This window comes from Mobula hypostoma, chromosome 30, assembly GCF_963921235.1.
Source record: "Mobula hypostoma chromosome 30, sMobHyp1.1, whole genome shotgun sequence".
Lineage (NCBI taxonomy): Eukaryota > Metazoa > Chordata > Chondrichthyes > Myliobatiformes > Myliobatidae > Mobula > Mobula hypostoma.
In genome coordinates this window covers 15734220-15757319 of record NC_086126.1, presented here as the reverse complement: position 1 = coordinate 15757319, position 23100 = coordinate 15734220, and the positions used below count along the sequence as shown (strand labels likewise).

Below are 23100 nucleotides of genomic sequence, written 5' to 3'. Positions count from 1 at the left end.
CAGACTTGTGATGAGAGTTACTGGCATGGGTGAGTACATCATACGCGGTTACATAATAACGAAACTATGAAATGCAAAAGAAATGTACATTTAGAAAGTAAGTGCAGAAGAGAGGAGGTTGTTTACGCGTTGTACGCAGGCCTACAGGTCCTGGTGCTCGTGAACCAGATCCTCAGCTACGAGTAAATAGCCATAATACATAAGAGCAGAATTAGGTCATTTGGCCCATCGAGTCTGCTCCACCATTCAATCATGGCTGATCTTTTTTTTCCCCCCCTCAGCCCCACTTCCCGGCCTTCTCCCCATAACCTCTGCTGCCACGTCCAGCAAAGAACCTACAGAGCTCTGCCTTAAATACGCCCAACGACCCGACCTCCACAGCTGCCTGTGGTAACAAGTTCCACAAATTCACCACCCTCTGGCTAGACAAATTTCTCCGCGTATGTCTTAAAAGGACGCCCCTCTATCCTGAGGCTTGTCCTAGACTCCCCCACCATGGGAAACGTCCTTTCTACATCTACTCTGTTTAGGCCTGTCAACGTATGAAAGGTTTCAGTGAGGTTCCTCCACACCCCCCTCATTCCTTCTGAATTCCAGAAAGTACAGACCCAGAACCATCTAACATTCCTCGTATGATAATCCTTTCATTCCTGGAATTTGTGGCGAAGGCTGCGGGAGTAAAACCCAGACAGCAACTCCGGAGTGGAGCCCCTGTGGCAGCCGGACGTCTCTGAGTATCGTTCCGGCAGCTCCTGTAGCCGAGCTGGAGCCAAACGTATCGCTTCATAAGCTTTCCTTTGGGCCGCACCGGTGAGGCCGAGAGGGGGACCTTGACGACTGGACATCTCAGGATCTCCAGACCTTCCGCCCAGGCTCGTGAACTCGAGACAGACTGTCGCCATCGTCAGTGTCCTCACAAGTGTCTACAGATGTCCCCGCGGAGAGTGTCCTAACTGGCCGCGTCACTGTCTGGTACTGGGGGGAGGGGAGGGGCATTGCGCAGAATCTAAAGAAGCTGCAGAGAGTTGTAAACTCAGTCAGCTCCCTTATGGGCACTAGCCTCCGTCGTATCCAGGACATCTTCAAGGAATGATACCTCAAGAAGGCAGCGTCCATCATTAAGGACCCCCCACCACACAACACACGCCCTCTTCTCATTGTCACCATCAGGGAGGAGGTACAGAAGCCCGGAAGGCGCACATTCAACGATTCAGGAACAGCTCCTTCCCCTCTTACTGGTTTTTCACCTGGAACCTACCAGCCTTCTCCTTCCCACCCTCCCCCCACCTTCTTTCTAGGGCCTCTGCCCCTTCCCTCTACAGTCCTGACGATGGGTTCCAGCCCGAAACCTCGACCGATCTTTTCCACGGATGCTGCCCGACCTGCTGAGTTCCTCCAGCGTGTTGTGTGTTGCTTCTTCCCCTCTGCCTTCCAATTCCCAAATGGACATTGAACCCATGAACACTTATTTAACTTCATTTTTGTAGATATTTTTTTTTCTGCCTGTAATTTATAGTTTTTATTATGTATTGCTGCTGCCAAGACAAGTTTTTACGTCACACGCCAGTGATAGTCAACTTGACTCTAACTCTGTTGTCTGTTCAAAAATCTGATGGCGGAGGGGTAAAAGTTGTTCTTAAAGCACTGAGTGTGTGCCTTCAGGCTCCCAAACTTTCTCCTTAACAGTCGCAGTGAGAAGGGGACATGTTCTGGGTGATGAGGGCTTCCCCCCCCACCCCGGTAGTCAGGATCCCTGTACTCCATCACCCCTGGGTCCTGGGACCCCACCCCATATCTCAAGAGCCCCCATCTCCCCCCACCCACCCAGAGGGGTCCCATGACCCTCCCTAGCCCCATCACCCACAGCCAAAGGATCAAATACTGTTGAAGCCACACAGAGCAAAAGGGATAGGAGGAGATTCAGGCCATTCACACTTTGTACAGTCCAGTGGGGTGATCTCAACTCCACGTTCCTGCCCCATTCCCAGACCCACCTCCCCCCAACGCCTTAGGACTGGCATATCCTAAAAATTCACCACCCTTGCAAGAAATCCCTCATCTTCTGATCATTCTGCCTCTGCCCTAGACACCCTCACTGAGGGGAGGCACCCTCTGAATATCCACCCCGCTAACCCCTGCCTCCCGATCCTGGGTTTCAATCGGACCCACGTCTCTCGCTCTTCTGGACTCTGCTGGCCCAACCTCCCTCGACCTCCAGGTTTGATTCAGTGAGATGGGCCAAGGTGGGGCAAATGGAGTTTAATTCCAACTCGTGCAAGGTGACATGCGCTCGAAAGCCAACAATTGACGGAGGCTTTCCACCGTGAATGGTCGGGCCCCGAGGATTAGTGTAGAGTAGAGGCCCCTTGGAGTTCAGGTACATGGTTCCCTGAAAGTGGGGTCGCGGTTGGACACGGGTGGGGGGGACGGCAGAGTAGCGCAGTGGTTAGAGCATCGCTTTAAAGCAGCCGATTTGTACGATCAGGGTCCAATTTCCGCCCACGGCTCAGGAGGAGTTTGTACGTTCTCCCCGTGACCGCGTGGGTTTCCTCCGAGTGCTCCGGTTTCCTCCCGCATTCCAAAGACCTACAGGCTGGAGCTGGGGAATCGCGGGCACGCTACGTCAGCGCCGTTGTGGTGACACTTGTGGGCTGTCGAGTAGTCGGGGTGCAGAATACAGAAGGCGGGAGGTGTGTTGCAGTTGTACAAGATGGTGGTGAGTCCTCGCTTGGAGTATTATGTTTTGGTTCTGGCCTCCCTGCCAATGGGTTGGTTCGTTTTTGCGCCGTGCCATACAGCACGGGCGATCGTGGTCTCCCCGTGACTGTTCTTGGCAAAATGTCCGACAGAGGTGGTTTGCCATCGCCGCCTTCCGGGCAGTGACTTCACCAGACGGGTGACCCCCACCATGGTCAAAGCTCTTCAGAGATTGCCTGGTGACAGTGGTCGCACAACCAGGAGTTGTGATCTGCACCGGCTGCTCGTACGACCGTCCACCACCCGCTCCCGCGGCTTCGCCTGACCCTGATCGAGGTGGCTAAGCAGGTGCTACACCTCGTCCAAGGGTGACCTGCAGGCCAGCGGAGGGAAGGAACACCTTACACCTCCTTTGGTAGAGATGTCTCTCCATCCTGCCAACTGCTGGAGTAAAGATGTTGTTAAACTGGTTAAAAAGTACAAAAAGGATTTACTGGGAAGTTCCCAGGACCTGAGGGCCCAGGTTGTAGGGAGAGGTTCGACAGGCTGCGACTTTGTCCTCAAGGGGGTGATCATATCGAGATCATGAGGGGTATAAAATCACAAGGGATACAGATAGGGTGAATGTGCACAGTTTTTCCTCAGGGTTCTGAAATCAAGAAATGGGGCGGGGGGGAGGACACTGGTTTAAGGTGAGAGGTGACCTCATTGAAATCTATCTGATGGCGAAAGGCCCGATAGCGTGGATGCGGAGAGGATGCTTCCTGTGGTGGTGGGGGGAGTCCAAGACCAGAGGGCACGGCCTCAGGATGGGGGGGGGGGCGTCCTTTTCAGAACAGAACTTCTTTAGCCAGAGGGTGGTGAGTTCTGTGGGCTGTGGAGGCCGAGTCTTTATGTATGTTTCAGGCAGAGGTTGGTAGATTCTTGATTGGTGATACAGGGAGAAGGCGGGAGATTGGGGGGCTGAGAGGGAAAACAGATCAGCCGTGATGATATTCGATGGGCCGAATGGCCTGATTCTGCTCCTGTACCTTATGGTCTAATGGGGTTTACAACGCGGTATGATTTATGAACGTATCTATCGGGCCGTCGGGGTGGGGGGTGGGGGGTCCAGCGATCAGTGTAGCCTATTACAGCACCAGTGAACGGGTTCAATTGGACCACTGCCTGTGAGAGGTGTGCACGTTCTCCCCGTGACTGTGCGGGGTTTCCTCCCGTATTCCGAAGCGTAAAATATGGTGTAAACTTTAGTCTGAGTGCCGGAGGCCTCCGTCGGTCAGAGTCCACCACGGATATTGTGTCCTAGCTGTCTAGAAGGGCAGGTCCGGGCAGTACGATACGGAAAGCGAGCTGTTGCCCGTGCAGCAAGCTCCCCCCCCCGCCCTCCACGCATCCGATGAGCCCAACGCAACGGCAGACCCCGACACAGTTTGGGTACCAGGAGTTGCCGGTCAGCGTCGAACTCGACGCAGGGCTGCCTCAGGGGCTCCAGCTCCGGATTTTACCCTCCGGGTTCACCCCCGAAGCCTTCCCCGAGAGCGGGTACAGCCGCAAGGCAGCGGAGTTTGGAAATCGGAGTATTCCTTCTCCTAGGTGAGCTGCAGACCACGGCCGACGAGCCCCGTCTGCCCGTAGCGAGTAACCCGCCTTCAACCCTTCTCCTGTCAGTAGAAACGGTTCCCCCAGGCTTAGTAGCTAGGCCACAGGTGAAGGCCGGGAGTTGGACTTGGTTGTCAGACTGTTTTAGTCGCACGCCATTGGGAGCGTTTAATAGGGGAGCTTGTCCCCGTTACCACCCCCGGCCTGAACAACCTTAAGGAACCAAGTTACAGTAAGATAAATGTCTACCAGATGGAAAATACAGTAACATAGGGCGAAAATGGTGAGGTAGTGTTCACAGTTTCAATGTCCATTTAGAAATCGGATGGCAGAGGGGAAGAAGCTGTTCTTGAATCGTTGAGTGGGTGCCTTCAGGCTCCTGTACCTCCTCCCTGATGGTAGCAATGAGAAGAGGGCATGTCCTGGGTGATGGGGGTCCTTAGTGATGGGCGCTGCCTTTCTGAGGCACCGCTCCTTGAAGATGTCCTGGATACTACGAAGGCTGGTGCCCATGAGGGAGCTGACTGAGTTTACAACTCTCTGCAGCTTGTTTCGATCCTGTGCAGTCGACCCCCACCCTCACAACCACTCGGTGATCAGCCAGTCAGAATGCTCTCCACAGTACATCTGTAGAAATCTGTCGTAGTGATGAGACGAGGGCACGTCTTGGGTGATGGGGGTCCTTGCTGACCGATGCCACCTTTTGGAGGCATCGCCCTTTGTAGATGTCCTTGGCGCTGGAGGGGGGGGCGGGAACCAGCGCCCACGATGACGCTGGCTGAGTTCACAACCCTCTGCTGCCTTCACCAATCCTTCCGGACCAGAAGATGACACAACCAGCTAGGATGTTCTCCACAGTACATCAGTGCAAACGTACTCGTCTTTGGTGATGTGCCTACACCATGACGTCCCGTAAACTCCGCTCAGACAATCTTTTCGGTTCTTCCAGGCGTACGCTGACCAGAATGCGGGGTTTGGAACTGAAATATTGGCAGTTCCTGCACTGGTGTGCACGCCCTGCCCTGGCTGATTGCATCATGGTCTGACGTGGCAATTCGAATTCACAGGGATGTACCAAGCTGCAGAGGGTTGTAAGCTCTGCCCAATAAATCACAGGCACATCCCTCCCCACCCTGTCTACAGGAGGCAACGTCCGTCATCTAGGAGGGGAGATTTGATGCAGGTGTACAAAATTATGAGGGGTATAGATAGGGTAAATGTAAACAGGCTTTTTTCCACTGAGGTCAGGAGGGCCTACAACCAGAGGTCATGGGTTAAAGGTGAACATAGAAACGCTGAAATCTACAGGCCAACAACGTTCTGCCGACCATATAACCTACTCTAGAAGCTGCCTAGAATTAGCCCACAGCATGGCCCTCTATTTTTCTAAGCTCCATGTACCTATCCAAGAGGCTCTTAAAAAACCCTACTGTATCCACTTCCACCACCGTCACTATTTTTCTCCCAGCTGGTTCCGTCCGCTCATTCTCTGTCCATCTTGTTCAACCTCTGTCCAGTCTGTATCCCACCACCTCAGTGATATATCAACCATCTTGTTCAATCTCTGTCCAGTCTGCATCCCAACACCTCAATGACACATATCAACCATCTTGTTCAATCTCCGTCCAGCCTGTATCCCAACACCTCAATAATATATCAACCATCTCGTTCAAACTCTGTCCAGCCTGTATCCCAAAACCTCAATGGTACATATCAACCATCTTGTTCAATCTCTGTCCAGCCTGTATCCCAACACCTCAATAATATATCAACCATCTCGTTCAAACTCTGTCCAGCCTGTATCCCAACACCTCAATGATACATATCAACCATCTCGTTCAAACTCTGTCCAGCCTGTATCCCAACACCTCAATGATACATATCAACCATCTCGTTCAAACTCTGTCCAGCCTGTATCCCAACACCTCAATGATATATATCAACCATCTTATTCAATCTCTCTCCAGCCCGTATCCCAACACCTCAATGATGTATCAACCATCTTGTTCAATCTCTGTCCAGCCTGTATCCCAACACCTCAATGATATATATCAACCATCTTATTCAATCTCTCTCCAGCCCGTATCCCAACACCTCAATGATGTATCAACCATCTTGTTCAATCTCTGTCCAGCCTGTATCCCAACACCTCAATGATATATATCAACCATCTTGTTCAATCTCTGTCCAGCCCGTATCCCAACACCTCAATGATGTATCAACCATCTTGTTCAATCTCTGTCCAGCCTGTATCCCAACACCTCAGTGATATATCAACCATCTTGTTCAATCTCTGTCCAGTCTGCATCCCAACACCTCAATGACACATATCAACCATCTTGTTCAATCTCTGTCCAGCCTGTATCCCAACACCTCAATAATATATCAACCATCTCGTTCAAACTCTGTCCAGCCTGTATCCCAACACCTCAATGATACATATCAACCATCTTGTTCAATCTCTGTCCAGCCTGTATCCCAACACCTCAATAATATATCAACCATCTCGTTCAAACTCTGTCCAGCCTGTATCCCAACACCTCAATGATACATATCAACCATCTCGTTCAAACTCTGTCCAGCCTGTATCCCAACACCTCAATGATACATATCAACCATCTCGTTCAAACTCTGTCCAGCCTGTATCCCAACACCTCAATGATACATATCAACCATCTCGTTCAAACTCTGTCCAGCCTGTATCCCAACACCTCAATGATATATATCAACCATCTTATTCAATCTCTCTCCAGCCCGTATCCCAACACCTCAATGATGTATCAACCATCTTGTTCAATCTCTGTCCAGCCTGTATCCCAACACCTCAATGATATATATCAACCATCTTATTCAATCTCTCTCCAGCCCGTATCCCAACACCTCAATGATGTATCAACCATCTTGTTCAATCTCTGTCCAGCCTGTATCCCAACACCTCAGTGATATATCAACCATCTTGTTCAATCTCTGTCCAGTCTGCATCCCAACACCTCAATGACACATATCAACCATCTTGTTCAATCTCTGTCCAGCCTGTATCCCAACACCTCAATAATATATCAACCATCTCGTTCAAACTCTGTCCAGCCTGTATCCCAACACCTCAATGATACATATCAACCATCTTGTTCAATCTCTGTCCAGCCTGTATCCCAACACCTCAATAATATATCAACCATCTCGTTCAAACTCTGTCCAGCCTGTATCCCAACACCTCAATGATACATATCAACCATCTCGTTCAAACTCTGTCCAGCCTGTATCCCAACACCTCAATGATACATATCAACCATCTTATTCAATCTCTCTCCAGCCCGTATCCCAACACCTCAATGATGTATCAACCATCTTGTTCAATCTCTGTCCAGCCTGTATCCCAACACCTCAGTGATATATCAACCATCTTGTTCAATCTCTGTCCAGTCTGCATCCCAACACCTCAATGACACATATCAACCATCTTGTTCAATCTCTGTCCAGCCTGTATCCCAACACCTCAATAATATATCAACCATCTCGTTCAAACTCTGTCCAGCCTGTATCCCAACACCTCAATGATACATATCAACCATCTTGTTCAATCTCTGTCCAGCCTGTATCCCAACACCTCAATAATATATCAACCATCTCGTTCAAACTCTGTCCAGCCTGTATCCCAACACCTCAATGATACATATCAACCATCTCGTTCAAACTCTGTCCAGCCTGTATCCCAACACCTCAATGATACATATCAACCATCTCGTTCAAACTCTGTCCAGCCTGTATCCCAACACCTCAATGATACATATCAACCATCTCGTTCAAACTCTGTCCAGCCTGTATCCCAACACCTCAATGATATATATCAACCATCTTATTCAATCTCTCTCCAGCCCGTATCCCAACACCTCAATGATGTATCAACCATCTTGTTCAATCTCTGTCCAGCCTGTATCCCAACACCTCAATGATATATATCAACCATCTTGTTCAATCTCTCTCCAGCCTGTATCCCAACACCTCAGTGATATATCAACCATCTTGTTCAATCTCTGTCCAGTCTGCATCCCAACACCTCAATGACACATATCAACCATCTTGTTCAATCTCTGTCCAGCCTGTATCCCAACACCTCAATAATATATCAACCATCTCGTTCAAACTCTGTCCAGCCTGTATCCCAACACCTCAATGATACATATCAACCATCTTGTTCAATCTCTGTCCAGCCTGTATCCCAACACCTCAATAATATATCAACCATCTCGTTCAAACTCTGTCCAGCCTGTATCCCAACACCTCAATGATACATATCAACCATCTCATTCAAACTCTGTCCAGCCTGTATCCCAACACCTCAATGATACATATCAACCATCTCGTTCAAACTCTGTCCAGCCTGTATCCCAACACCTCAATGATACATATCAATCATCTCGTTCAAACTCTGTCCAGCCTGTATCCCAACACCTCAATGATATATATCAACCATCTTATTCAATCTCTCTCCAGCCCGTATCCCAACACCTCAATGATGTATCAACCATCTTGTTCAATCTCTGTCCAGCCTGTATCCCAACACCTCAATGATATATATCAACCATCTTGTTCAATCTCTGTCCAGCCCGTATCCCAACACCTCAATGATGTATCAACCATCTTGTTCAATCTCTGTCCAGCCTGTATCCCAACACCTCAATGATGTATCAACTATCTCGTTCAAACTCTGTCCAGCTTGTATCCCAACACCTCAATATAAAAGCAAAGAAATGAGGCTGAGGCTTTATAAGACACTAATTAGGCCACACTTGGAGGATTGTCTACAGTTTTGGGCCCCGTATCTCAGAAAGGACGTGTTGTCATTGGAGAGAGTCCAGAGGAGGTTCATGAGGATGGTTCTGGGAATGAAGGGGTTAACATATGAGGAGTGTTTGGCAGCTTTGGGCCTGTACTCACTGGAATTTAGAAGAATGCCGGCGGGGGGGGAGGGGGGTTCTCATTAAAGTCTGCCGAATGTTAAAGGGACTAGATAGGATGGATGTGGAGAGGTTGTTTCCCCTAGTGGGGGTATCCAGAACTAGAGGGCATAACCTCAAAATTGAGGGGTGACCCTTTAGAACAGAGATAAGGAGGGATTTTTTAGCCAGAGAGTAGTGTATCTGCCACAGACTGCGGTGGAGGCCAAGTCAGTGGGTATATTTAAGGCGAAAGTTGATCATTTCCTGATCGGGCAGGGCATCAAAGGATGTGGCGAGAAGGCAGGTGTATGGGGTTGAGTGGGATCCGGGATCAGCCATGATGGAATGCCGGAGCAGACTGGATGGGCTGAATGGCCTAATTCTGTTCCTATGTCTTGTGCTCTAACGTAACATCCCAATTCCAACCCTCAATCCCCTGACTGAACTGGAATCAGGTTTATTAACACTGACTTACACGGCTTAAAACCGGTTGTTTGGACGACAGCAGTACAATGCAAAGACGTAAAATTGCCAGAGGTTACAAAAATGAATATATGGTCCAGAAGTAAAGGAAAATGAGGTTCATGGGCCATTCAGAAATCTGCTGGCAGAGGGGAAGAAGCTGTTCCTGAATCATTGAGTGTGTGTCTTTAGATAAGAACGTAAGAAACGGGAGCAGGAGTCGGCCATCTGGCCCGTCGAGCCTGCTCCACCGTTCAATAAGATCATGGCTGATCTGACCACGGACTCATCTCCACCTACCTGCCTTTTCCCCACGACCCACAATTCCCCTACTGTGCAAAAATCTATCCAATCTTGTCTTAAATATATTTACTGAGGCAGCCTCCACTGCTTCATTGGGCGGAGAATTCCACAGATTCACCACTCTCTGGGAGAACCTCCTCCCCAATGGTTGTAATGTGAAGAGGGCATGTCCTGGGAGGTGGGGGTCCTGCTGAGACACTGCCTTTGGAAGGGATCCTTGGCATAAACTTCACAGAGGCTCTCATGTGGTCTGTACGTACCGGCTGTGTGGTGAAAAAAGCACAACAGCGCCTCTTTCACCTCAGACGGTTGAGGAAGTTTGGTATGGGCCCCCAAATCCTAAGGACTTTCTACCGGGGCACAATTGAGAGCATCCTGACTGGCTGCATCACTGCCTGGTACGGGAACTGTACCTCCCTCAATCACAGGACTCTGCAGAGAGTGGTGCGGACAGCCCAGCGCATCTGTAGATGTGAACTTCCCACTATTCAGGGCATTTACAGAAAGAGGTGTGTAAAAAGGGCCTGGAGGATCATCGGGGAGCTGAGTCACCCCAAACCACAAACTGTTCCAGCTGCTACCCATCCGGGAAACAGTACCGCAGCATAAAAGCCAGGACCAACAGGCTCCGGGACAGCTTCTTCCACCAGGCCACCAGACTGATTAATTCGTGCCGATAGAATTGTATTTCGATGTTGTACTGACTATCCTGTTGGACATAATATAAATTATTCTAAATTACGATTAATTACACATTTGAACGGAGACGTGACATAAAGGTTTTTACTCCTGTATTTGAAGGATGTAAATAATAAAGTCAATTCAATTCGATGGCGGGGAGGGCTATGCCTGCGATGAGGCTAGGAGCCCGTGGTTGGGCCGAAGGGCCTGTTTCTGAGCTGGGTGACTCTCAGGAGAGTGGAAAATTAACTGGCAAATAAGCCGATTCAACATTATGGCACTCAGCGGGTTTGGTTCTGAGATTTGGCGTACTTTGAACTTCTCATCTGTGAGTCACTATTCACGATCAGTCTGAAGGGTGGGGCAGTGAGACTGGCAGAGGAGCTGAATGAGTCCTACCTGCCCGCCCTGCCTAGCCTGCTGCCCACCCAACAGCCAGCCCTCTCCCTAGGTGCGGACCCAGCTGCCGACAGGAAGCGGTGGATGCACGTTTGATTTCAGAATCGGGTTTAATATCACCGGCGTATGTTGTGAAATTTGTTAACTTAGTGGACGCAGTACAATGCAATATATGATAAACATAGAAAAAAATAAATTACTGTAAATATGAGTATTAAACAGTTAAATTTTAAAATAATGCAAAAACAGAAATAATAAAAAAAAGTGAGGTACTGTTCTGGTTCAATTTTAACATCGAAGAGAAGTTCAGATAGATGAGACCTCACCTTGAGTGTTGTGAACAGTTTTGGGCTCCCGATCTTAGGAAAGATGTGCTGGCATTGGAGAGGGTCCAGAGGAGGTTCACAGGGATGATTCCGGGAATGAAAGGGTTATCATACGAGGAACGTTTGATGGCTCTGGGTCTGTACTCGCTGGAATTCAGGAGGATGAAGAGGGGGGATCTCATTGAAACCTTTCGAATGTTGAAAGGTCCAGACAGAGTAGATGTGGAAAAGATGTTTCCCATGGTGGGGGAGTCTAGGACAAGAGGGCACAGCCTCAGGATAGAGGGGCGCCCTTTCAAAACAGAGATGAAATACACCCGACGTCTCAGCCTCCACAGCCATCTGTGGCAATGAATTCCACAGATTCGCCACCCTCTGACTAAAGAAATTCCTCCTCATCCCCGTTCCAAATGGACATCCTCGTATTCTGAGTCTGTGCCCTCGGTTCGTGGACTCCCACATGATAGGGAACATCCTCTCCTTGTCCACTTTATCCAGGCCTTTCAACATTAGGTAGTTTTCAACGAGATGCAGCCTCATTCTTCTGAATTCCAGTGAATACAGGCCTTGAGGCTTCCCATGTCCCTTTTACATTAACCTTTTCATTCCCCGGATCATGCTCGAGATCATTCCCTAGACCCTCTCCAAAGGCGGCGAATCCTTCGATAAGGAGCCCAACGCAATACTCCAAACACGGCCTTACAAAACCGTAGCTTTACCTCCTCGATTGTTCTCCACAGCTGACTCTCCCCTCTTCCAAGATCCCCAAGACCTGCTGGTCAATTCCCCCTCCGTTGCGGTCGTGCTCGGAACCACCAGTTCCTGTTATCGATTCCGACTCGGAGCTGATCACTGACTTTTCAGTCGGAGGAAACTGGAGGGCCCTGAGCTCGTCCTCATCGGGCGATCGGAGGAGGTGCGGGCCAGCGACTTTAAGTTCCTCGGTGCTGTCATTTCGGTAGGCCGGCCCTGTAAGTGCGATTACAAAGAGAGCACGACAACGCCTCCACTTCCTTGGAATGGTTGCGAAGACTCGGCAGGACATCTGAAACTTCGACAAGCTTCTATAGACGCGAGGTGGAGAGCCGGGGACTGGCAGCGTCACAGTCTGGTATGGGAACACCAATCCCTCAGAATCAAAATCAGTGTTAGTATCACCGGCCTGTGATGTGAAAGTTGTTAACTCTACAGCAGCATGATAAATAAACATGGGGCGGGGGGGAGTAAGTGTCCTACTGAGGGTCTCGGCTCGAAACATTGACTGCTCACTCTTTTCCATAGATGCTGCCTGGCCTGCTGAGTTCCTCCAGCTGTGTGTGTGTGTGTGTGTGTATGTTGCTTGGATTTCCAGCATCTGCAGATCTTGTCTTGTCTGTGATAGATGAAAAAGAGGGAACTGAATTACATGAGGTCCTTTAACATCTGCCAGACGATGCTGAGGATGTTCTACGAGTCTGTGGTGGCCAGTGCGATCATGTTTGCTGTTGTGTGCTGGGGCAGCAGGCTGAGGGTAGCCGACACCAACAGAAACAACAAACTCATTCGTAAGGCCAGTGATGTTGTGGGGATGGAACGGGACTCTCTCACGGAGGTGTCTGAAAAGAGGATGCTGTCCAAGTTGCATGCCATCTTGGACAATGTCTCCCGTCCACTACATAATGTACTGGTTGGGCACAGGGGTACATTCAGCCAGAGACTCATTCCACCGAGATGCAACACTGAGTGTCATAGGAAGTCATTCCTGCCTGTAGCCATCAAACTTTACAACTCCTCCCTTGGAGGGTCAGACACCCTGAGCCAATAGGCTGGTCCTGGACTTATTTCCTGGCATAATTTACATATTACTATTTAATTATTTATGACTTTATTACTATTTATTATTTATGGTGCAACTGTAACAAAAACCAATTTCCCCCGGGATCAATAAAGTATGACTATGACTATGAAGGATACATACGTCTATTGAAGAGTGAAATTATGATAAGCAGTGCAAAAACAGAAATAAAGATGCAGTGAGGTAGTGTTCACGGGTTCAATGTCCATTCAGGAATTGGAAGGCAGAGGGGAAGAAGCTGTTCCTGAATCGTTGAGTGTGTGTCTTCAGGCTCCTGTACCTCCTCCCTGATGGTGGCAATGAGAAGAGGGCATGTCCTGGGTGGTGGGGGTCCTTAATGATGGATGCTGCCTTTCTGAGGCATCGCTCCTTGAAGATGTCCTGGATACTACGGAGGCTGGTGCCCATGAGGGAGCTGACTGAGTTTACAACTCTCTGCAACTTACTTCGATCCTGTGCAGTAGCCCCCACCCACCCCCCCATACCAGACGGTGATGCAGCCAGTCAGACTGCTCCCCACAGTACACCTGCAGAAGTTTGAGTGTTGTAGTTGACCAACCAAATCTCCTCAAACTCCTGATGAAATAGAGCCGTTGTCCTGCCTTCTTCGTAACTGCATCGATATGTCGGGACCAGGTTAGACCCTCAGAGATCTTGACACCCAGGAACTTGAAGCTGCTCGCTCTCTCCACTTCTGATCTCTCTATGAAGATTGGCATGTGTTCCCTCGTCTAACCCTCCCTGCAATCCACGATCAGCTCTTTGATCTTGTTGACATTGAGCGCAAGGTTGTTACTGCGATTGCACTGAACTAACTGGTATATCTCGCTCCTGTACACTCTTTCGTCACTGTCTGAAATTCTGCCAGCGGTGGTTGTATCACCAGTAAATTTATAGATGGCATTTGAGCTGGGCCTGGACACACAGTCATGAGTGTAGAGGGAGTAGAACAGGGGGCTAAGCACACACCCCTGAGGTGCGAGGTGAAGATGTTATCTCAGATATGCACAGATTGCGGTCTTCTGGTTACAAGGTCGAGAATCCAATTGCAGATGGGGGTACAGAGGCCCAGGTTCTGTGGCTTTTCAGTCAGAACTGTAGGAACGATGGTGTTAGATGCCGAGCTGTAGTCAATAAACAGCATCCTGACATGGGTATTTGCATTGTCCAGGTGACCCAAGGCTGCATGGAGAGCCACTGAGATCGCGTCTGACGCAGACCTATTGTGGCGATAGGCAAATTGCAGTGTGCGGGCCCTTCCTGAGACTTGGACGGAAAACCCTACAAGACGTAATGGAAACAGCCCAGTCCATTATAGCTAAAGTGCCCCCCCCCAACCACCACCCACCATTGAGCACATCGACACGGAGCACGGTCACAGGAAACCAGCATCAACCATCAGGGACCCCCAACACCCAGGCCGTGCTGCCTTCTCACTGAGAAGGTACAAGAGCCTCAGGACCCGACCACCAGGTTCAGGGACAGTTATCACCCCTCAACCATCAGGTCCCACACCACCAGGTTCAGGGACAGTTATCACCCCTCAACCATCAGGTCCCACACCACCAGGTTCAGGGACAGTTATCACCCCTCAACCATCAGGTCCCACACCACCAGGTTCAGGGACAGTTATCACCCCTCAACCATCAGGTCCCACACCACCAGGTTCAGGGACAGTTATCACCCGTCAACCGTCAGGTCCCACACCACCAGGTTCAGGTTTCAAGGACTCTTCATCTCATGTTCTCAATATTTATTTCTTTTTTTCCACAGTTTATCTTTTGCACCTTGCTCGTGGTTTTTCAATGATTCTGTTATGGTTATTGGACTTGCTGAGCGTGCCTGCATGAGGAGTAAAAATCTTTACGTTACGTCTCCATCTGAACGTGCAATGTGTGATTTATAGTAATTTATCATAAATAGTATGTACAACAGGGAAGTCAATACAACATAGAAATACAGTTGTGTCAGCGTGAATTAATCAGTCTGACGGCCTGGTGGAAGAAGCTGTCCCGGAGCCTGTCGGTCCTGGCTTTTATGCTGCGGTATCGTTTCCCGGATGGTAGCAGCTGGAACGGTTTGTGGTTGGGGTGACTCGGGTCCCCAATGATCCTTCGGGCCCTTTTTACACACCTGTCGCTGTAAATGTCCTGAATAGCGGGAAGTTCGCATCTACAGATGCGCTGGGCTGTCCGCACCGCTCTCTGCAGAGTCCTGCGATCGAGGGGGGTACAGTTCCCATACCAGGCAGTGATGCAGCCAGTCAGGATGCTCTCAATTGTGTCCCTGTAGAAAGTTCTTGGGATTTGGGGGCCCATAGCAAACTTCTTCAACTGTCTGAGGTGAAAGAGGCGCGGTTGTGAAGAAAGTTACCAGAGACATTGAAGCCAGTGGATATAAACGTGTTCTATTCAACAAAAACGAGCAACGGCATCATATTGAGACACTCTTAGAGGACAAGGCCTCTCTGACCCAATTATTATGCAACATTTCTATATGCTAAAGATCAAAGGTAACATTCTATAGTTACAATGTATCTACAATGCTTCCTTTGATTTACATGTAGTTTTCACGCACCACCACCCACGCTCCAGACACCCAAAACGAACGTTTATCAGCATTGTCTGGTTTGCAATCAGCTCCGGGGGAAAGTATTGTTCAGAGTTGCATTTTAAATTCGCTCTACAATCCATGTTCAGGTCTGAAGATGGGTTGCTGGGTGAGGTTAATAGTTGTTCCATGCCCTAACTGCAGAAATACACCATAGCAACCGCCCCCCCCCACCCCCAAGTGGGTCACGTGAGCCAACTGCTTGCCTGGTACCCCTGGCAATACTGTCGGCCCTCCTGCAGAGAGAGGGGATGGGAACATCACCGGCCGTGGAGCTATTCAAAACTTTCCTGCACATTGTAACTGTACCCACCCTCTACCACTTCCGGTGGGCGCTCATCCTGTGTTCCAGCTAACCATCTGGGCAATGATAAGGGTTTATTCAAAGCAAGCGCTGATCGTTGTGCGTGCTATCAGTGGAGAGACCTCATTTCCTTTCTTCAGTGCTAACATAAAATTAACCCTGTAGATCACGGTGCTGCTGCTGGTTAATTTTAATTAATTAATCAGTTCGGGTTCAAGGATCAAATTTATTCTTCATATATATTCAGTGGCCACATCACTGGTCACCTCCTGTACGTAATACTGTGTGCTCATGGTTACTGCTGCTGTAGCCCGTCCACTTCAAGGTTTGACCTGTTGTGCGTTCAGAGCTGGTCTTCTGCACACCGCTGTTCTAACGGGTGGTTATTTGAGTTACTGTCGCCTTCCTGTCAGCTTGAACCAGTCTGGCCATTCTCCTCGGACCTCTCTCATTAACAAGGCGTTTTCACCCACAGAACTGCTGGTCGCTGGGTGTGCTTTTTTTTCCTCTCTGTTTTTCACACCATTCTCTGTAAACTTTAGAGACTGCTGTGTATTAAAATTGAATTGACTTTATTCCTTGCTTCCTTCACGTAATGAGGAGTAAAAATCTTTACGTTACACCTCTGTCTGAATGTGCAATGTGCAGATTATAGTAATCTATAATAAATAGTACGTACAGTAAGATATACAACAGAACAGTCAATATAGCTTAGAAATACAGTTGTGTCAGCGTGAAATAATCAGTCTGATGGCCTGGTGGAAGAAGCTGTCCCGGAGCCTGTTGGTCCTGGCTTTTATGCTGCGGTACCGTTTCCCGGATGGTGGCAGCTGGAACAGTTTGTGGTTGGGGTGACTCGGGTCCCCAATGATCCTTCGGGCCCTTTTTACACACCTGTCTCTGTAAATGTCCTGAATCGTGGGGAGTTCACATCTACAGATGCGCTGGGCTGTCCGCATCACTCTCTGCAGAGTCCTGTGATTGAGGGAAGTACAGTTCCCATACCAGGCAGTGATGCAGCCAGTCAGGATGCTCTCAATTGTGCCCCCATAGAAAGTCCTTAGGATCTGGGGGCCCATAGCAAACTTCCTGAGGTGAAAGAGGCTCTGTTGTGCTTTTTTCACCACTCAGCTGGTATGTACAGACCACGTGAGGTCCTCGGTGATGTTTATGCTGAGGAACTTAAAGCTGTTCACCCTGTCAACCCCAGATCCACTGATGTCAATGTTATTTCTCCATCTGAATGTGCAAATTTTAGCAATTTGTACTAAATAGTATGTACAACAGGACGGTCAATAATAGCATAGAAATACAATTGTGTCAGCGTGAATTAATCCGTCCGATGGCCCAGAGGATGAAGCTGCCCCCGGTGTCTATTGGCCCTGGCTTTTATGCTGCGGTATCGTTTCCCGGATGGTGGCAGCTGGAACAGTTTGTGGTTGGGGTGACTCAGCTCTCCAATGATCCTTCGGGCCCTTTTTATGCACCTGTCACTGTAAATGTCCTGAGTAGCAGGAAGTTCACGTCCACAGATGCGCTGGGCTGCCCGCACCGCTCTCTGCAGGGAGTGACGATGGAGGGAAGTACAGTTCCCAGGGGCTCAGCTGTTTCTCAGACACTCAAATTAACCCTGTCTGGCGCCAGCTATCATTCCACGGTCGAAGACACGTCGATCATGTTTCTGGCCCCCGTTCTGGTCCGAGCGACAACCGAACCTCTTGACCGCGCCCTCATGCTTTGACGCACTGAGTTGCTGCCACATGATTGGCTGATTAGATGTCTGACTTAACGAATGGGAGTACCTAATAAGCCACTGAGGTTACATATACATGTATTGGGAATTTGCATCAGCAAGGGAGATGAGGCTGAGTACAGGGCTACGGTAGGAAACTTTGTCACATGGTGTGAGCAGAATTATCTGCAGCTTAATGTGAAAAAGACTAAGGAGCTGGTGGTAGACCTGAAGAGAGCTAAGGTACCAGTGACCCCTGTTTCCATATAGGGGGTCAGTGTGGACATGGTGGAGGATTACAAATACCTGGGGGTACGAATTGACAATAAGCTGGATTGGTCAAAGAACACTGAGGCTGTCTACAAGAAGGGTCAGAGCCGTCTCTATTTCCTGAGGAGACTGAGGTCCTTTAACATCTGCTGGACGATGCTGAGGATGTTCTACGAGTCTGTGGTGGCCAGTGCGATCATGTTTGCTGTTGTGTGCTGGGGCAGCAGGCTGAGGGTAGCAGACACCAACAGAATCAACAAACTCATCCATAAGGCCAGTGATGTTGTGGGGATGGAACTGGACTCTCTGACGGTGGTGTCTGAAAAGAGGATGCTGTCCAAGTTGCATGCCATCTTGGACAATGTCTCCCATCCACTACATAATGTACTGGGTGGGCACAGGAGTACATTCAGCCAGAGACTCATTCCACCGAGATGCAACACAGAGCGTCATAGGAAGTCATTCCTGCCTGTGGCCATCAAACTTTACAACTCGTCCCTTGGAGGGTCAGACACCCTGAGCCAATAGGCTGGTCCTGGACTTATTTCCTGGCATAATTTACATATTACTATTTAATTATTTATGGTGCAACTGTAATGAAAACCAATTTGCCCCAGGATCAGTAAAGTATGACTATGACTATGACTAATTTGCTGGTGTGGTGTGTTGGTCAGGATGCAACAGTGACAACAACATTCAACAATGTAAAAACAAAGAATTATATTAAAAAAATAAAGTAGGAGGTTAAAGTACAAATATGAATCAAAATGTGCTTTAATCCAGCAGGCATTTACAATGTAAACAGCATTATACACAGTGGATTAAAGTATTTACAGTGCAGTGACTGGGGTAATGGATAGAGGGGAGTGTGGGGGTTAACTAGAATGGTGAATCAGATTAACTGCCTGGGAGAAGAAACTTTTTAAGATGGCATGAAGCAGCTTGGCAGGATACTTGGTAGTGTGGAGGAGCAGAGGGATGTGGGAGTACAGGTCCCCAGATCCCTGAAAGTTGCCTCACAGGTGGATAGGGTAGTTAAGAAAGCTTATGGGGTGTTAGCTTTCATAAGTCGAGGGATAGAGTTTAAGAGTCGCGATGTAATGATGCAGCTCTATAAAACTCTGGTTAGGCCACACTTGGAGTACTGTGTCCAGTTCTGGTCACCTCACTATAGGAAGGATGTGGAAGCACTGGAAAGGGTACAGAGGAGATTTACCAGGATGCTGCCTGGTTTAGAGAGTATGCATTATGATCAGAGATTAAGGGAGCTAGGGCTTTACTCTTTGGAGAGAAGGAGGATGAGAGGAGACATGATAGAGGTGTACAAGATAATAAGAGGAATAGATAGAGTGGACAGCCAGCGCCTCTTCCCCAGGGCACCACTGCTCAATACAAGAGGACATGGCTTTAAGGTAAGGGGTGGGAAGTTCGAGGGGGATATTAGAGGAGGGTTTTTTACTCAGAGAGTGGTTGGTACGTGGAATGCACTGCCTGAGTCAGTGGTGGAGGCAGATACACTAGTGAAGTTTAAGAGACTACTAGACAGGTATATGGAGGAATTTAAGGTGGGGGGGTTATATGGGAGGCAGGGTTTGAGAGTCGGCACAACATTGTGGGCTGAAGGGCCTGTAATGTGCTGTACTATTCTATGTTCTATGTTCATTTGGTTTAACGGCCCTGTAGGGCTTTCCGGAAGGGATCTATCGAAGGCAAGTCCAGGAGTCAGCGGGCCGGCGCCTGCGAGTCCGGGCCAGGAGGCCTGAACTTGGAGGCCAGTCCGTGGGCGCCGAGCGGACGGCGGGGAGGGAAAAGGGGCTTTGTTTCTGCCGTCGTTGCTGTCACTGTTGTCATCGCTGCCCGTGCCGAACATCTGGGGCACGCCACGTTCTGGCCGGAATGTGCGGCGGCCGCTTGCGAGCTGCCCCCCCCCCCCCCAGCGGGACATCCTCGGGTCGCGCTGGCTGTTGGTTGTAAGCGGAGCATTTCACAACGCGCTTCGACGTACCGTACACGTGCTGAATACGCAGATCTGCGTCGGAATTAATTCAGCCCAGATAAGGAATCAAACTGGTCAAAATATTTCAGAGTTTCCACATAAACAGCGATACAAAATCACAGGGTGGTAGGGGGGGATATAGATAACATGGATGGCCACAGTCTGTTTCCCAGGGAACGGCGGTGGGGTCTAAACTTTAGAGGGCATAGACTTTTGAGGCGAGACTCTTTGAGGGGACCCGAGGGACGTGTGCTTCTCCAGTGACAGGAGGCTGAGGAAATTCAGCATGTCCGTAAGGACGCTTGCCAACTGATGCAGAGGCACCGTGGAACGACAATCTGTCCAGAGGCGCCACAGCCCGGTACAGCCCGTGACCGCAAGCAACCGCGGAGTTTATAAACACGGTCCAGTCCGCCCCGGGAACCAGCCTCCCCTCCGTGCACTCCAAAGTTCACAAAATAAATTTAATTATCAGAGTACACGTACGTCACCACATACAACTCTGAGATTCATTTCTCTGCGGGCATCCTCAGCAGTCTATAGAATAGTAACTGTAAACAGGATCAGTCAAAGATCAACCAGAGTGCAGAAGACAGCAAACTGTGCAAACGCAAATATAGATAAATAAGCAATAAATAGCAAGGGCATGAGATAGAGTCCTTAAAGTGAGATCATTGGTTGTGGGAACATCTCAATGGACGGGCAAGTGAGTGTAGTTATTCCCCTTTTGTTCAGGAGCCTGATGGTTGAGGGGTGGTAACTGTTCCTGAACCTGGTGGTGCGAGTCCTGAGGCTCCTGTATCTTCTACCTGATGGCAGCAGTGAGAAGAGAGCACGGCCTGGGTGGTGGGGGTCTCTGATGATGGATGCTGCTTTCCTACGACAGCGTTTCGTGTCGATGTGCTCAGTGGTTGGGAGGGCTTTACCCGTGATGTACAGGGCCGAATCCACTACCTTTTGTGAGATTTTCCGTTCAAAGGCATTGGTGTTCCCACACCAGGCCGTGATGCACGTCTGCCGTTTGACCTGTTTGGCACGGGCGACCCAAAGCCGAAGCACAAAGCCCGGACTCCAGCCAATACAGCTCTCCGGGTCACTGAGGCAAGCAAGCCCCCAAACCCTCCGTAATTAGTGGTGAGTAGATTCCTGATTGGTCAAGGCAGGAAGGGGTACGGGGAGAAGGCAGGAGATTGGGGCTAAGAGGCAAAATGGATCAGCCATTATAAAATAGTGTAACAGACACGATGGGCCGAATGGCCCCATTCTACTCCTGCATCTTATGGTCTTAAGGGTATATGGGTAGTAAAGGTTTAGAGGGACAGGGTCCAGATGCAAGCAAATGGGACTAGTTTGGGTGACATCTTGGTTGGCATGGACAAGTCCGTGGTTCTATGCTGTATCAGCCTCCGGGCGAATGGCTTGCACGTCCTTCAAGACCTGCTTCGCGCAGGCTGACGCATCTGATGAACGCTGGGTGCCTCAGGTGGGCCAGAAGAGAGTGGAAGTTCACGGTCAAGACCGGCCCCGGCCCCATGTCCCGAGGTCAGGTCCGAGTGGGGTTGGTGGTCCCATGCGGTGAGGCATGGTGAGGTACGGGCGCAATGAAAGATCTGCTGTAGGTATCAACGACTCAGAACGTACACGTGAGATAGTGAAAGCAGAGATTGGTCAAGCAAGACCTTCTTCAGAAGCACAGTACAGAATATTCTAACTGATTACTTTGGTAGTCGAAATAAATGTGCAGACTATTTTCTAAACTGGGAGAAAAATCCAGGAATCTGAGATGCAGAGAGACTTGGGAGTCCTTGTGCAGAACATCCTGAAGGTTAACTTGCAGGTTGAGTCTGTGGTGAGGAAGACAAATGCAATGTTAGTATTCATTTCAAGAGGTCTAGAACATAAGATCAGGGATGTGATGCTGAGGCTTTATAAGGCACTGGTGAGGCCTCACCTTGAGTATTGTCAACAGTTTTGGGCCCCTCATCCTAGAAAAGATGTGCTGGCTTTGGAGAGGGTCCGGAGGAGATTCACAGGGATGATTCTGGGAATGAAAGGGTTATCATATGAGGAACGTTTGATGGCTCTGGGTCTGTACTCGTTGGAATTCAGAAGGATGAGGGGGGATCTCACTGTAACCTTTCGAATGTTGAAAGGCCCAGACAGAGTAGACGTGGAAAGGATGTTTCCCATGGTGGGGGAGTCTAGGACAAGAGGGCACAGCCTCAGGATAGAGATGAGGAAAAATTTCTTTAGCCAGAGGGTGGTGAATTTGTGGAACTTGTCACCACGTGCAGCTGTGGAGGCCAGGTTGTTGGGTGTATTTAAGGCAGAGATTGACAGGTTCCTGATTGGACATAGCATCAAAGGTTACGGGGAGAAGGCCGGGAACTGGGGTAAAGGAGATTTTTTAAAAATGGGATCAGCCATGATTGAATGGTGGAACAGACTCGATGGGCCGAATGGCCTAATTCTGCTACTATGTCTTATGTGGCTCGTATGGAAACACCGACGTCCAAGAACAGAAAAGACTACAAAAGAAGGTGGATACAGCCCAGTCCATCGCAGATGAGGACTTAGCCGTAAGATAACAATGCATAGAGTTGAGGGTGATGTACTAGCATGGACAGAGGATTGGTTAGCTGATAGAAAGCAGAGAGTCGGGATACGTGGGTGCTGCAGGAGTCAGTGCTGGACCCACAGCTGTTCAGGATACACATTAACGACCTGGAAGAGGGGACCGCGTGCGGTGTATCTAAGTTTGCTGATGATACTAAATTGAGTGGAAAAGCAAATTGTGCAGAAGGCACGGAGAGTCTGCAGAGAGATATGGATAGGTTAAGTGAGCGGGCAAGGGTCTGGCAGATGGAGTACAATGTTGACAAATGTGAGGTCATCCATTCTGGAAGGAAAAGCGAAAGAGCAGATTATTATTTAAATGGTTAAAAAA

At 49.2% G+C, this 23100-nt stretch overlaps 1 protein-coding gene and 1 long non-coding RNA gene across 5 annotated transcripts in view; one reads left to right on the top strand and one right to left on the bottom strand.

The window, feature by feature from the left end:
* Nucleotides 1–23100, top strand: part of LOC134339751 (EH domain-binding protein 1-like) — a 125587-nt gene that overhangs the window by 14456 nt on the left and 88031 nt on the right. The gene's annotated exons all lie outside the window — the stretch shown is intronic.
* LOC134339537 (uncharacterized) lies at nt 7859–9092 on the bottom strand. Its single transcript, XR_010016425.1, has 3 exons — nt 8749–9092; nt 8299–8353; nt 7859–8241 (listed from the first exon to the last, which is right to left on the bottom strand). It is a non-coding gene; the product is annotated as an uncharacterized LOC134339537 (long non-coding RNA).